Source organism: Camelus ferus, chromosome 4, assembly GCF_009834535.1.
Source record: "Camelus ferus isolate YT-003-E chromosome 4, BCGSAC_Cfer_1.0, whole genome shotgun sequence".
Classification (NCBI taxonomy): domain Eukaryota; kingdom Metazoa; phylum Chordata; class Mammalia; order Artiodactyla; family Camelidae; genus Camelus; species Camelus ferus.
Window position 1 is genome coordinate 36,497,148 of NC_045699.1, and position 13,386 is coordinate 36,510,533.

General features: G+C 43.5%; 1 protein-coding gene across 5 annotated transcripts in view; it reads left to right on the forward strand.

The window, feature by feature from the left end:
• Window positions 1-13,386, forward strand: part of GDA (guanine deaminase) — a 91,724-nt gene that overhangs the window by 7,556 nt on the left and 70,782 nt on the right. Inside the window, exon 1 of one of the 5 annotated variants that reach the window (XM_014567795.2) lies at window positions 12,206-12,319. The exons of the other annotated variants lie outside the window; for them this stretch is intronic. The gene's annotated coding sequence lies outside the window, so the exon portion shown is untranslated. Of the gene's footprint in view, window positions 1-12,205; window positions 12,320-13,386 lie in introns of those variants that run through there. 5 annotated transcript variants of the gene reach the window in all.

The window sequence follows — 13,386 nt, forward strand, 5'->3', positions numbered from 1 at the left end:
TTGCTCGAGAGGAACACACATATTCTTGATGCTTTGTTCAGACAGGAATTTCTTCTAGATGGACAGTGTATCTTATGATTATACTTAACAACTTTCCTGTGCAAGGTAGAGCTTCCTAGTATTGGCTCGCAAATAGGACCATTATACCTGTACAACATCTCTATTCAGGCTTTATTTAAATGCTTTCAGTGATTAATATAACAGAAATGTATTGATCTACCCATTTGGATGCCAATAATGTTACTTTTCCCCCCTATTTCTCAAAATTAAAAAAAATCAACAATCTTTTTCAAATTTTTAAAATTTCTTTTTCTGTGTGTGTGTGTGTGGCAGAATTAGGTTTACTTATTTATTTTTATATTTTATTATTTTTTTAACAGAGGTACTGGGGATTGAACCCAGGACCTTGTGCATGCTAAGCACACACTCTACCACAGAACTACACACTCCCCCAACTATTCCTCAAATTTTAAGAGAACCCCTATTCACACAATTATTGGAAAGTCCATTATCGGTCATCTTCAGACTTCTGTTTTCTTCTGCTCTGTAAGGATTCTTGGAGACTTTTACGAATCCAAGCATCGATTCATCCCTAGATATTGATTCAGTTATTTACTATGTCCCAAGTGCTGTTCTTGTTCTGGTATAGAGCTGTGAACAAGACAAAGCTGCTGACCTCATGGAAGTTCACTCCAGTTTTGAAAAGGGATTTCCAGATGTCCAGTTTTAATTGAGGAAAACCCCTTATCTCTGCATCCCTGGGGACCTTGGCTGCCCTTGTCCTTTGTGACCACATGATGCTGCGCTTGGGTGCTGATCCCAGCCATCTGTCTGCTGTTACTATGTTGTCCTGTCTAGGCTGGCCTTTCCCAAGGTCAGCTCAGTGGCAACTCCGCACCTCTGTGCTCAGCTTCTTCTAGAGCCACTTGCGCAGACTGCTGTGGTCATGCGGGTCTTAATGTTTAGCTTCCCCTCTAGGGAGGAGAACCCTGTTTCATTCTTTTGTCCTGCATCCAAGACACTGAGAAAACAAAATACAAGATAAATTCTCAACTACAACAGTAACTTTTAAAAATAAGAATTTCATGGTACATTTAAAATAATTTAATTTAAAGTAAGATTTTAAAAGTTTGATCAATAAAAAGATAAGTAGCATATTTTTTATATTAAGCAGTTGTGCATTAAAATGCTATATGAAAAAAAGGAAACAAATTTTGTGTGTAAGTCATCTTCTTACATTGCATTGGGCTTATAGCCCATGACACTGGGTTATAAACTTGGAGACAGGAGGTACATTGATGGTGTTATCGCTCCTGTTAACTATAATAATATCGAACATTTTGTTATACACTTGTTATGTGCTAGGTCCTGTGCTGAGTGCTTTGCAAAACATCATTTTTCTGACTATTTTTTGAGGTGAAACTGTTACCGATTCCTTGTTATGTTCTTTTCCTACCTGATTATTGTTCACATTGTTAAGGCGAAATTACTTTCTTAGCAGCAAACAGAAACTTTATTCATTGGCCAAGGAAAGGAGAAGGCAGAACTTATGCTCTAAAAGCAGCTTTTTCCCATTCCAGGCAAGGCAAGCTTTCTATAGAAAAGGCTAAAGGAGGTTATAGGATGCTGTGATCGTTTGTCATCCTGATTCATGGAAATAGATGATTTTCCAGAATGCGGCCCTCCCCTCTTTTCTGCCCTTGTATGATCCTTCAGTGTCTGGGTTGTGTGTCGGTCTAATCGATATGGCATGGGTGGGAGGAGGTCTTATTATTACAATGAGATGGTAAGGAGCTGTAAAGTTTGTCCCGGTTTTGAAGTTCAGCCAGTTTATACCGGTTTCTCATGGCTAAGCCTTTTTGTTTTTGTTATGTAAACACAACTAGAAGATACTGTCAGATTTCGTTTCTCTGCAAGTTTGCCCCAGGAGGGGTTTTATCAGAAGTGGGGGACTTCCTTGCCTCCTTGCCTAAGACAGGTGCTCTTGTGCTTTATAGAGACAGTTTAGGTATTGATTGAGGACCCTTGGTTGCTCCCTTCAGTGACAAAACTTTCAATTTATTTTATTGACAAGAAAACTGAGACTCAGAGTGTTAATCCTAACTCTGAAGTAAATAGCCAATGACTACACACTGGGTGGCTTCTCTCTCCTAAAGCTATAGTGTAGCTCTTTATTTTCAGATAGTCAAACAGCAGAGTTACAACAGTTTCCCCTACTTAAATTGTTAATACAGATTCAATTGTTAAGAGTAGAGGTAAAGACAGATTCATCTCTTCTAATGTACTTTTTTAAGACTGAGCAATAAATATTGATCATCTCTCCCCAAAATCTTTCTTTGACATTGCTTCCTACCTTCTAAAAAGCCTCACTCTTTCCCTTTTTGAAGGCATTGTTTAGTTGACTTTATCACACTAACTTACTAACTCTAAAGGATAAATTACATTAATTTTAAATTTAACTTATAGAGGGGAGGGTATAGCTCAACTTGTAGAGCTGTGCCTAGCATGCATGAGGTCCTGGGTTCAATCCCCAGTACTTCCATTAAAAAATAAACAAATAAATAGATAAACCTAATTACCTATCCCTCCAACTTTTTTTGTAAAGTTTAACTTCTAAGTAAGATGTTTTCCAAAACCTTTTGACTGTTAAAGTTCGTGCCTCTGCTTGTGAAATGCTTTTTTTTTTTTTAAATCATGAATTAGTTATTTGTACATTGTTAGTTATTTGTACATTGTTACCTGAAACCATTTCACAATAAATACCCTTCATGTCTTCTCTTCTCATCATGGCTCTACTCAGGTTGGCATCACCATGAGATCTCCTGTAGTCACAATGCTTTTTCTCTTCTCAGCCTGTTACTGGGTTTTAAATATTTATTTTGATAGAATGAATTTTCCTTAGTAACCTCCACCTGAAAACCCAACCGTGCTGCTCTCAATTTATCGACCAGCTGTTGATTTGTAAGTTAAAAAAAATCTTTGCAGACTAAAGCAATTCTAGGCAATTCTAGTTTAAAGTGAGTTCTTCTAGGCTTACCTATATTGATACAGGAATTTTAAGAACCCAAGGTTTCCCAGTAGTTTAAATGGATAGATAAAAGTGTATCAGATGACCATATGACCCCCTCCATTCACCTACACCCCTATATACACACATATAAAACACATTTCTGGAAGGCAATATTGAAATGAAAAACCTAAATAACATGTTTCATAGAGTAGGACTGGAGAGTTGGGGATGTTGAGAATTTTTACGTTCCACCTTAAAACTTTCTGCATTGTTAGCTTTTTGTGCTTTTTTTGTTTCTGTTTTACTTATAATTTTACGTAAAATTCACCATCTTAAAGTGTTCAATTCAGTGTCATTTAGTACATTCACAGTGTTGTATAACCATCATCACTATCTACTTCCGGAATATGTTCGTCACCCCAAAGGGAAACCCTTTCATCGTGAATCAGCCACTCCCTATTCCTCCTCTCTTCCCCTCAGCAACCACTAATTTGCTTTCTGTTTCTATAAACTTGCCACTCTGGATGCTTTATACAGATGGACACATTGAATATGTGACCTTTTGTGCCTGGTGTTTTTCACTTAGCTAAATGTTTTCGAGGTTCACCCATGTTGTGGCATGTGTCAGAACTCCATTCCTTTTTTATGGCTATACAGAATTCATGGTATAAAATGTACGACATTTTGTTTATCAAGCCATCAGTTGATGGATATTTGAATTGTTTCCACCTTTTGCCTATTGTTAATAGTGCTACTATGAACATTTGTGTGCAAGTTTTAAAAACCAGTTTATTGTTTAAAATCTTTTTGTGGTTTTGCATTGCTTAATTGTGTGATAAGTCCAGGCCTAGCCTTGCTGACTGTTTGCCCCACCTTCCACATTGTTCATGCCTTTGTGTCTTTGTTCTTCTTCTTTACCTTCTGTCTGCTGGAGGAATAAACCTTTCAAAACAAATTTAATTGTTACTTCCTCAATGAGGACATTACTAACATTGCTCCCACCCTTCTGTCCGTGGCAGAGTTAACCCTTGGCTCCTTTGTGCCCCCTGTTCTGTTTGGCACCTTTTTATGGCTCTTACTTTATTTTGTGAGTCTCCCCTATAACCCAGCCCTAAAGGCAGGGGCCGTGACTCAATCACTTTTGGATCCACAACTCCTAGCACATGATAGGCACTCAGATGAAATATTTGTTGGATAAATGGTACTTGGATTTTTTTTTTTTTTTTAACCGCAAGAAAACCAGGTTGGTAAAGTTCACTTTAGGAGTCACCAGAATGTACAGCCAACTAAAAATATCTTCCAAATAATCAATTGTTTGAATAAGAACTCTGAGTTTTTCTAATCTGGATGATCGATACAAGGTATTTGGCCACTGGGAGCTGTAATTCATTTAATGTCCTCGTAAGTAATTAAGAACCCTAGAAAAGTAGATTCTAATTGGAACTCTGAGACTTCATAAAGTTCTCAGATGCCTTTACCTCGGACTATGTCAAGGATCTGGAATAATGTAGATTATATAGGCCTGCTTACTCCCTTTGGTTTTATATTATGGTTTGTTAAGTGTTCACTTCTTCATAAGATGGTAATTTACTTGAAATGTTGCTTATAAATTGCCACTTAACAATTTGTAGTCCTGGAACATGGTAGATCCTCCATAAAGAGCAGCTCTTATTGTCCATCTCCTGCTCCATAATACTTGGTACTTTAGCACAAAATCAGCATTCAGTAAATGCTTCTTAGTGAAAGAATGAATGGAATGGGCTGCTTTACTGTGTAAAGTGTTCTTTTTCATGCCCAGGTAGTCCTGGCTGTATAGACAGGAAATTGTTAATCAGCATTCTCAGCTGGTTGTAGCCAATATGTGTGAAGGTGAAGGTGTGCCTTCCAGTAGTGGGGCAGATTTTTCCCTCTGTGCTATTTAACCTGGAAGTTGTTTCCCTTCTGCCATGTGGAGGGTGGTCATATGTAAGCCCTAACCCTTTTTGGAAGTGCGAAACACAGGGAGAAGCCGTTCCAGGTCCTTGGGACATGAGCATAGTATGCATTCATTACCCCTGTGGAGCTAGTACACTTAGAATTCATAACAGCTGATAATGGCTGATGAAGAGAAAAGGCTTAAAGAAGTTTGGGATAAAAGGGCAAGCAAAAGAGATGCAGATCCTGCCTTATAATCACTCAGAGTCAATAATCAAATGAGCATGAGTAGGTATATGATCTCTACAAAGGAAAAATGCATACTGCTTTGGAGGTGTGAAGCCAGAGGACTTGGCTTATTTTGAGGAGGTGCTCCAAGATACATCCCTAAGGATGTTACGGAAACGACAGGCCAGTCAAGAAACAAGCACCACTCGGAGGGTTGGAGTACTCAGATGTATTACACCGGCGGGCTCAGAGGGGCTTCTGCTCTGAAGCTCTGAGCACCTCCAAGACGTGCGCATGAGGTTTTATAGGGTAAAGTACAAGCTTGGGGTATTAGGCCAATAGGCATGGAACAGCTTTAGCAGCATTATCATCACAAAAGTGGAGGTGGGGAGGCAACAAACCAACATTCCAAAGCCAGATATGTATCTTCGAAAACCCAGCTGGCTAGCAAAAAACATGAACAGCAAACCAACACTAATTAACCTAAATTTACAAGTTAGTCCAGCAGAACTCAGATCAGTATTCCAGTATTTAGATTTGTGAGTTATCTTGTTAGCCCAGCCCAGCCTCTCCTTCACATTCCTAGACTTGTGTGTTATCTTGTTAGACCAGCCCGGCTTTTCCTTCACATTCCCCCCTCTTGATGCTTTCACAACTCTAGTTGGAGTAAGCATCATCACTTATCTGTTGCAGGGGCTCATAATTGGAGGCTAACATCTGAAGTTTTATAGCCTCTATCCACTCACTGACAAAGCGGGTCAGGAAGTTTAGGACACGGGGCCCAATTAGCAGAACTGCAAAAATCAGGAGCAAGGGACCTATGAACGGTGTCAGCCAGGAGGTCCAGCCCCAGGGGCCCGTCTATGGGCTCTTATCTAAAATATGTTTTCTCTTTTCCACTCGGTCTTGTAACTCTTGAATCATCCCTCTGACAATTCCTGATTGATTGGCTTAAAAAGAGCACTTTTCATTTAGGAAGAGGCATAGTCCCCCCTCTTTGGCCGTGAGTAGGTCCAGACCCCTCCTGTTTTGTAAGACCACCTCGGCCAAAGAGTCAATCTGATTTTGCAGAGTTCCCAGGTTTTCTGCTATTTGTTGGAGATCGTGGCTGAATTTACCTGTAAGCTGAAAATACAGGTTGGTACATGGACCACCTGTCACCCGGTTCCATGCAGGAGCATTGTACAGCCAAGGAGAGTGAGGGCATTAGTGTCAGTAACATCAGCCTTATGATTACCTTAGACATGTTGCTGCAGTGATGGCACTAATTATAACAAGGTATAAAATAGCTATCAGGACTCTATGGCCTATGTTCCAGTTAGGTGTGGCGGCGCTAGCTAGCCCCACTGCTAGTACGCAGACTGGTATAGCAAACAAGGAAAGAGGAAAGGGAGCACAAAAGAAATGCATTTAACAGCTGCGTTGAGCTTTCCTCAAGCTTTGGCCGTGCGTTGACTAGCCAGCCTCCGGGTGTGGCTAGAGCAGGGCTGTCGATCCTTTTCTGGTCCCTCTTGATCTTGATCTTGAGCGGGTCTCCTGGGACACTCAATTTTCCAGGGACCCTCTGTCTGAGGTGAAGTCGCTCTCTTAACCCTGGAGTGGTGGATCCAAGGGATGATTCCTGCAACTTTAACAGCTGTAGGGGTAGTTAATACCACTAAATATGGTCCCTTACAGTGAATAACGGCATGTGTCACTAGATGGCCCCCTACTTGACAGGATCATGGTTGGCAGAAATGGCAGGCAGTTGAGTCCCCAGTAGCCCCTATAACAGTCGCCTTTTTCTTGGTCAGGGGGGCTACAGGTTGGGTCACCAGAGAATACTCTGCTCCTGTGTCTACCATAAAAGTCATTGGTTGGCCTCCTATAAACATCTTGACCATGGGCTCCCGGGGGCCCAGGGGCAGGGAGCCCGGTCTCTCCTATTCTGAGTCGACCCCAGCCAGTCCGATGTGATTACTGGCTGGTGGCTCCAGCTGATAAGTAGGTCTTTTGGGGGGTGCTCTCTTTCCATCCTTTATGTTTTGGGCACTTGTTCTTCCGGTGTCCTGTCTCCAGGCAGTATGCACACTGCTCTCAGTCCAGGGGCATCCATGGTTGGGGTCCCCTCTTCCGGGGTGGTGCAGGATTCTGGCTGAAGCTTGTTTTCCCCAGGGCTGCTGCAAGGAGTGCGGCTTTCTGCTTCATTCGCTGGTCTGCTTCTCGTTGGGCTTCCCATTCTCGGTTTACAAAAACTTTGCTACTTCCAGCAGCTGTGTAGCGTTCATCTCTGCGAGTCCATCCAGTTTTTGGAGTTTCCGGCATATATCTGGGTATGATTGGGCTACGAAGGCAGTGTTGACCATCCGCTGGTTTTCTTGGGCCTCAGGATCAAAAGGAGTGTAGACTCGGAATGCTTCACGTAGTCTCTCATAGAAGTCAGTGGGGGTTCCGTCTGGCCTCTGGGTCACCATGGTCGTTTTAGACATGTTAATTGGCTTCTTGGCTCCCGCTCTTAGCCCTTGTAGGGTGGCCTCCCAGTACTCATGCAGCGCTTCTCTTCCTTCTTGGGTGTTAAAGTCCCAATCTGGTCTGATGTCAGGGGCATGTGTCATGGCTCATCCCTCAACATCCATTGTGTCCCCAGGGGCTTGGCCCTGCAGCCATTTTCATGCTTCAGTGAGAATGCATCTCCTCTCCTCTGTATTGAAAAGAGTCAGAAGCAGCTGGCGGACATCTTCCCAGGTGGGCCGGTGAGAATGGAAGATAGAATCTATGAGGTCAATCATAGCCTGCGGCTTTTCAGAGTAGGAAGGAGTATGATGGCGCCAGTTGAGAAGGTCTGTGGTGCTAAAGGGTTGGTAGTAGAGTACAGGGTGCCCAGGCTGAACAGTCCCGTCTTCCCCAACTTGCTGTGGCCCCTGTGTCTCTTGCAGCGGCATTTGGAGGGCCGGTGGTGCTGGCCTCCCGGCTTGTGCTGAGCAGAGTCTCCTTCCTACTGGCTCAGGCTTGGAGCTGGGCTCTGCCTCTGGGTCCTCAGGCTGGGGAGGTGTTGGTGCCCCGGGGGCATACGGAGGGGGTAGGCATATCTGTCTTCTGTGTCTCCCTGGAAAATAGGCTTTTTTCTATCTGTCCTTTTTGGCCTGGACCGGCTGAGCTGCTAATATCTTGCATTGTCCAAGTCCATTTGAGCAGAACCGAATCCATGGGGGTAGAGTCTGGGCGATATTCAGCCAGGAGGCAATGTAAGGGAATTGATCTGGGTGGCCTGGGGTTCCAGTGATTATTTGATAGACTGCTCGCAATGTTGCTAGGTCCAGAGTTCCTCCTGAGGGCCACCCAACTCCAAAGGCTGGCCATTCAAGCTCACACAAAGTGCGGAGCCTGCCAGGGGTCATTCGAATTCCATAGTCTCCTGAGAACCCCTTTTTGAAATTCTTAATCATGCAGCCTAGAGTGGTGGGTTTCGAATTAGAGCCTCCCATTCTTTTTAGATGTTAGGGAAGTTAGCCTTTATATCTTTTCTTTCTTCACTCCTCAAAACACCGGAGTTCCCAGAGAGACTGCTCTCTTGCTGGGTCTATGAGTTGTTTGAAGGCTAATTTGGCCAGGGAGTCTGGGTTCCAGTCACAGCTGATGTCTCTGGAGCTCAAGGCCTCAAGCATTTCCAGGGACTTTCTTCATTAAATCCTCTCTATATCCTGAACTAACGTATCAGGGGCATAGGACTGACGGCAGATGGTAAAACAAATGGACTAGGAAAGGGACCTCCAAGGCCGGGTGAGCCCGGTCCTGAAGGAATTTTTCTAAACTTGAGTCCTGGGGGTCTGGGGCTAGGCAAAAGGGGCACTACTTGGGTCAGTTCAGGAGGGGAACAATAAGTCTTGGGTGTTTTGTGACAGAATCAGGTAGGAGACTTTTTCAAAGAAATAGCATCCTAGCCTCCAAGGGCACAGGGGCGTTGACTCATTGGCTATCTATGTCCTTTTCCCTCCCAGTGTAGCCACCCTGTGCCGGTGTCGCAGACAAGACAAGGGAGGGTTTTCGTTGCGTCTGCCTGGCCGCTCCCCTCGTGGGGACGAAGGTGCTTCTTAGCTTTGGCGGGTCAGTATAAGCCGCTGACTCCGATCGGGACCCTGAGGGACTTATACCGCCCTGAGCTGTATGAGGTCACCACGGAACAGCAGGTTGGGACTCACTCGAACTCCGTAGCAGAATGCCGTGGAGCTACAAACTCGAGCCTGATCGCATGCTTCACAGGCCGCTCATTCACACACACACACACACACACACACACACACACACACACACACACACACACACGTTAACAACAGTCCTCCCACCAATACCAATATCCTGTTTCCTGTAGGAGGGGATCCGCCTCCTCTTCTGTCCACTGGGACAGGACCTGATACCTGACCTGATTTCCCCGTCTGAAATACCATCAGATGGAGAGCCTGTAGGAGGGGATCAGCCTCCTCTTCTGTCCAATGGGACAGGACCTGATACCTCCTGGGGGTTCCTACCTTGTCCGGACGGCCACCTGGTGAGTCTGTCCGTCCCTCCATGGAGTCTGGCTCTGGTTGTAGCCCAGCCACCCGGGGGGCCGAGTTGCTGTCATGAAGGAGAACCCAGAATACCGTCGGACGGCGCCACCTCGTTCGCTGCCGGAATCCCGTCCCCCAGTCGGCCAGAGCCACCAGTCCAGCGGCTCAAGGGGCCGGCGTGGTTGTATCTCGCTGGAGCCTCCAGAAATGTTACGGAAACAACAGGCCAGTCAAGAAACAAGCACCACTCGGAGGGTTGGAGTACTCAGATGTATTACACCGGCGGGCTCAGAGGGGCTTCTGCTCCGAAGCTCTGAGCACCTCCAAGACGTGCACATGAGGGTTTATAGGGTAAAGTACAAGCTTGGGGTATTCGGCCAGTAGGCATGGAACAGCTTTAGCAGCATTATCGTCACAAAAGTGGAGGCGGGGAGGCAGCAAACCAACATTCCAAAGCCAGATATGTATCTTTGAAAACCCAGCTGGCTAGCAAAAAACATGAACAGCAAACCAACACTAATTAACTTAGATTTACAAGTTAGTCTAGCAGAACTCCGATGAGTATTCCAGTACTTAGATTTGTGAGTTATCTTGTTAGCCCAGCCCAGCCTCTCCTTCACATTCCTAGACTTGTGTGTTATCTTGTTAGACCAGCCCGGCTTTTCCTTCACAAGGAAGTGACATTTAAGTTGAGTCTGAAGTTTAAATGAAAGTTAACTAGGCAGAGAAAAGGAGGGGGAAATGCCTGTGCACAAACCCAGTGAGGTGAAGGAGCTAGGAACCTGTGGTGGAAGATGGATGTGGAAACAGCTGAAGTTAGACAAGCAGGAGACGCGACAGTGTCTTTATAGGCCTTTCCCTTTATCCTAAGGGTAATGGGAAGGCAGTGAAGAGTTTCAGATAGAGGAAGATAGATTGGATTAGCATTTTTCCAATAGATGAACAATCACACCTGTCATCAAAAAACCCACAAATAACAAATGTTGGTGAGGATGTGGAGAAAGGGGAACCTTCTTACACTGTTAGTGGGAATGTAACTTGGTGTAGCCACAATGGAGAACAGTAAGGAGCTTCCACAAAAAAACTGAAAATAGAACTACCAGTACTTCCACTCTTGGGTATATATCTGAAGAAAACAAAAACAGTAATTCTAAAAGAGACATGCACCCCAGTGTTCATAGTAGCATTATTTATAATAGCCAAGATTTTGGAAGCAACCTAAGTGTCCATCAACAGATGAATGGATAGAGAATATATATATATATATATATATATATATATATATATATATATATATATATATATATATAAATGAAAACAAACCATACACATATATATATGCAAGAATTACAGAATGGAGAACAGATGAGAGCAGAGAAGGAGTAGTTGCTGGAGGAGATTAATTGGAAGATAATTACAGTGAAACACAAAAGAGACAAAACAGGTGGTAGAGTTGGAGAGAAATGGGTACACCTGTGAGGCACTAAGGATGCAAAAATCAGTGGTATTTGGTGACAGTTTGAATGTGGAAGGAGGGGGCAACCTTCTCTTAGGTTTCAGGCTTATACAACTAGATGGACGTGGTGGCCATCACAGAAAAAGAGGTCAGACCTTGAGATCTGTTTTGGTTATGCTGAGTTGAGGTGCCCTTGTGACATCTACGTGGAGATGTTAAATAGGTGTTGGCATGCAGGTCTGGAGCTCAGAGGAGACATCTGAGTAGGGGACAGTAGAGTAATGGTTGAGAATAGGAAGTAAAGTCCCGTGGTTGGGTTGGAGGAAGAGAATGAGTAAGATGAGAAGGGCAGAGGAAATGACAAGAGGGTAATGTCATAGAAGGCAAAGGATGGGGATACTTCAAGATGGAGGGAGTAGAGCAAATGCAACAAGTTACTGAGAAGTAGAAGAGGAGTTATGCTGGGAAAATACACAATGGATTTAGCAACCTGAGATTATTGTTCACCTTAGGAAGACTTATTTTAGTGGAGAAGTGGCAATCAGCATGGGTGAAAGATAAGGAAATACAGATGATGATCATAGACAACTCTTATGAGATAATGAATGTGTAATATTTCTATTTATCATAAAGTGCCTCCAACAGTAATAAGATACAAATAAGTTACATATGTTTTATTCCCCAGTTAAGTTATTTGAGGGCTCTTTTACAAACATCTGTGCTTGTAAAAGTTACATAAGCATGCTAGTTTTGCCCATTTACAAATACTTAATTTGAGTGGATGCCAAAGCATTGGCCAACATATATGTGCCAGAGCTTAGAATTGGTTGCAGCCTTCTTAATAATCATTTTACTATCTGTATGCTCAGGCCACTCAAGATGGCTGTTTTCTTGCTCTCTGTATGTCCCAGCTCCACCAGTGCCCACTTCACCTACACCCTCCTCACCTGACTGACCTTCCTGCATAATTGCCCCGGGCCACAGCTGTTTCTTATCAAAGGGGTGGTGAAGGGCGTGCCCCTCCGCTGGTTTCCCTGGTAACCCGTAAGCCAACGTGGCTTGACGTCAGTTCCCCTTATAACTGCTCACCTCCCGCGGCCCACTGGGAGGGAAAACTTCCAACAAGTCCTGCTTGCCGCCTACTGCACCCGGTGGGGTATCACTCCAGGACCTGGCTTCAGACATGTAAGCTCCCCCGTTCATTAAACCATTGATGTCTCTGTCCCTGACTCTCAGCTCTTCAGGCTTGAAGCTGGGCAAGTTCAGGCCTTGCAGACCTGCGGGGTGCAGCCCAACACTATCTTATCTTGGAAATGTAATTTAGCATCTCAGTGTCGCTGGAAACCTTGTTATTCAGTCTGTATTTTTAAGTGTGGGATGCTAGTATTAAAGTTATTTTCATTTTATTAAGATCAAACAGGGAAGGCATAATTTTTCTGTAAGTTTAAGATTATTTTGAAATTAAAACAAACAAAAGCAGGTAAGACACTAGAAGCAGATGCTTCCTGTATTTAAAACGCAGTTTGATTTTAGGGAAGCATTTTAGACTTCTGCCTTTTCTAAGGGAATTAAGAAAACCTCACCTCCTCCCCTTCTGCATGAATCACTGCAAGGAAGATTTAATCCAGCTGAGAAAAACAACAAAAATGACTCACATTAAGAAGGAAAACTACAACCCTTATGGGTATGAATGGAGGCATGAACAATCATTCTTCTTTTCTTTCTCTATCCAGACAAGCAAGGAGGAACGAGGAAAACAAGACTTATGCTAGATTTATGCCAATTGAAATTAGAATCAGGAAAACTATCCGTGTAATCTAGACAGGATTGGATGCTTCAAAAATGCCAAATCATTGGGCAGAGAAAGTGAGAAGACAATAAGAGAAAGATGTGGAAAGGGAATGATGTAACAATTATGACGATATAAACACACATTGATTTACAGTTTTTATGTCTTTGGACTTCCCCATCTTTCTGTCTGAATGCCCTTACCCCTCATTCTTCCCCATATATACCTTATCCATCACCTCCTACAAAAAACAACCTGGTTTTTCTAGTCTTCGCTGATTTCGCCTTTCTGTTTTCACAGCTGAAGTTCATAATGCCAGTTTGGCGCTTAGAAACGTGCCACTGTGTATTGTTTTCAATTTCGTATCTGCATGTAAATTGTATTTCTCAGCCTGAAAATAAACTCTTGAAGGCGAGAATTATTTCTTGTACATGTATCTGAATCCTTAACAGTTTGATGGGCA